Here is a 3,255-nt window from a genome sequence, read left to right on the forward strand (position 1 = left end):
GCCGCCTCGCTCCCGGCCAGCCTTGGCCCCTCGCCTCGCAAGTGGGGATGAAAAGAAACTCCAGTGAAGGGTCCTTTAACTTTCTCTACTTGAGTGAAAATAAATGCGATCTCCCCGCCACCCGGCCCTGTAAATTCCCCGCGCTGTGAAATATCTTCCAGATATAGTAAAGAGACGGCTTTCGGCTATTTTTTTTAAACATCTTTAACTGCTGTATATATTTCCAGGGAGACGTAATAAGCGCTACAGCTAATTTATCTGCGTGTACTGTAAATATTTTCAGGAGATAGCAGAAAGGATTTCAAACACATGGCTGGGAGGATTGGCACACAGCGTATGCTGGGTGGGAAGGACACCTTTAACCCTTCGCATGCCGCGTCCCTTCCCCTCGCTTCCTCGCCATGTGTCCCCCCCCTGGAGCATCGCCCCCCGACCCTTGGCTGTCCCTCCAGCCTGATGCCCAGCCAGGAGATGCTTGGTTGGAATGGGGCCGTGAGGTTTGCTCTTCCACTTGTCGGCAAGGTCCTTGCTGCTGGGGCACTGGGAGCACAGCCCTGCCAGCCCCCCCCTCCTGACCCGCTGCCCTCAGCTGTGTCCGGACCCCCCATCCCTGCCCGCACTGCTAGGAGCAGAAGCCAGGCTTTGGGAAGAGCAATGCCTGCTCGGGCAGCTAAGCAAGCGCCTTGCAGCCCCATCAGCCTCCGGGGGTCAGCGGAGGTTGCAGCCCCACGGGGTGGAAACCAGGGAGCCCAGTTACTGCTGAGCACTGGGGCCGGGCCGGGGGGCTGTGCAGGGCAGGGGCAGGGATGCTCAGCACACGTTTTGGTCCCCTGTGTCCCTGGGGGGGGACTCTTGGCCCTTTGGTGCACCTCGGCACTCAGGATGGGAATCCTGCAGAAGAAGGAGCCTTGTCCCCCAGCAGCCCATCCCCAGGGCTCTTGGCTGGGCTGGGAGAGACCCTGGGCGGTGGGGAGCTGGGGCAGCAGAGGGTGGCAGGACGCAGGGGTGAGGGGGCTCTTTGGGGAGCAGCCACCAGCAGCTGCAGGGGTTCCTGTCCATCCTCCCCCCAGCCCGGCCCCAGGGGACGCAGGAGCAGAGCCCAGCACGTGCCCAGCACCCCAGTCCTGGCAGGGCGAACCCCTGCTGCGCGTTGCGCTCGCGGCCCCGTCCGTAGCGCCATGGTCGTCTGGGGACCGTGACCCCTTGTGGGTGAGAATGCTTGCGGGGGTGGGTGAGGTGGGGCTCCAAAGGCCACTTCGCTCCTCCTGTGCCCCAAGCCCCGCCAGGAGCTTCCCCGGAGGGATGGGACCCTTGCCAGGGGAAGGTCTGGGGAGGGAGCCGTGGGGTGCTGGGCTGGGGGGGGGAGCAGAGGTCTTTCATCACGCAGCCAACGTCTGGTGTCAGCAGGTAACCACACAAAAAGCGCATTCAATTCAATTCTTGCTATTAAGCAAACCCAGCTCTGTGGCACGAACAGCCTGTCCTGAAAGCACGGGTCACCGCAGCCGGGCCAGTCCCCCCGCCGAGGGGTCTGCCTGCCAGTCACCGCGTGCTCCTGCGGTGGTGGCCTGGACAAGACCATGTTTCCCCCGGGATTCTCCTGCAGCGAGCCCCCTCCTCCTCCTCCCTGGCTACATCTGCGTGGCAGCATCCCCCCTCCTGAGCCCACACGGCGTCAGGGGTCCTGGGGGGGCTTGGGCTCCCCAGTCCCATCAGCTGGGCGCTGCCTGGGGCCGGGCAGGTCTGGGGACTCTGGTGGCACGTGGGAGGCTCTGAGGGTCTCTTAGGAAGGAAGATGTGACCTCCCCAGCTGCTTCACAAGCCCTGGAGATTTTGGGACAACTTCTCCATGGTCTGGGTGCTGGGGTTCAGGCTTTTAGTGCAGGCACGGCTCTGACCCAGACTGAAACCCAGAGGGGCTGCGGTCCCTTGGGCTTGTTGCAAGGCATCGCCGGAGCCCTCGAAAGGGCAGCTCCTGGGCAGCAGGACGAGGTTCTCAGGGCAGGATCGCTGCCCGCAGGCACCGGGAGCAGCCGTGGCAGGGGCGCGTCCTCCCCGGCGGTAGGCACGGCTGCGGCGGCTGCGTCCTCCTGCGATCTGCTCCCCAGCCTCCTTTCTTCCTGACCCAATCTAACACAGAGTGAGGACACGAGGTGCCTACTGGCTCGGAGCCCACCCAAAAGCCATAAAAAGGAGATAAAAGCCTTTAAATGCTAAGCCTGTCCGAAGAGACAATAAAAGGCAAATGCCCTCCCAGCTCTAGGTCTATGCCTTTTTACTTGATTTATGGAGTTTTTGCCATATTCCTTCCTGGTTTGTGACTCTTCAAGCTGTTCACTGTCGTAAAAGCCCCATGGAAGCAAACTGCCTCAGCCGGGGGCTCATCTGGTCTCCAAACCCATCCCTCCGCCCGGGCTGCTCCTGCTGCAGGGTCCAGCCTGGGGTCTACGATGGCCTTTGCCCGACGTCCCGTGGGGGAGAGCAGCTGGGGGTGAGCCTCGGGACAGCGCCCGCGCTGCGCAGACGGCGCAGGGAAGGATTCACGGCTGTGGAGAGGAAGAGGGGAGCGAAGAGAAAGAGCCCAAGTGTTTCCGTCCAGCCCCTGGGTGAGCGGCGAAGCCTTTGGGAGCTCGATCTGCAAAGAGGACGCGGACGGGAAAGCGCAGCAGCTCCCCACGAGGGCAGCCTGGGCACCCCCGGGGCGCGGGTGGTCCTCAGCTGACTCTCCTGGCCTGCCCGCCTCCGCCGAGAGCGGGGAATGGATGGAGCCGTGGGGATCGCTGCAGCTGGGCAGGAGCCCAGGCGCTGTCTCATTGCCCAGCGCCGGTGCCCCCAAGCCGAGCTCCGTGGCTCTGCCCACCGTGCCGGTGCTGGCCGTGGCGCTGGGCGGCTCAGCAGGTCGAAACCAAGGTCACAAGCATCCTTTGAGGCTGGGAAGTGACGATGTCCCTGCCTTCCCGCATCCCTTCGCCCTCCCCAGACCAGCTCTTGGGGCAGGAGAGACAGGGATGGGACTCGCACCGCAGCGAGGGGGGAGAGGATGCTCTGAGCCAGCGGGGATGCGGGGCTGGGATGGTGCTGGGGGCCGGTGCGTGGTGCCTCTGGGCTGGGGTATGGCAGAGGGGGAGACGGCCCCTCCGAGCGCCTGCTCCGCACCCGGCGATGGGAATCGTCCCTCTGAGCAGTCCTGCCTTGGAGCCAGGCTGGGAGGGTCCCAGGTGGCCAGGCAGGGGGGAGCAGATGATCCTGGGGTCA

The sequence above is a fragment of the Egretta garzetta genome, unplaced genomic scaffold, assembly GCF_000687185.1.
Source record: "Egretta garzetta isolate BGI_Z169 unplaced genomic scaffold, ASM68718v1 scaffold452, whole genome shotgun sequence".
Taxonomy (NCBI): Eukaryota; Metazoa; Chordata; class Aves; order Pelecaniformes; family Ardeidae; genus Egretta; species Egretta garzetta.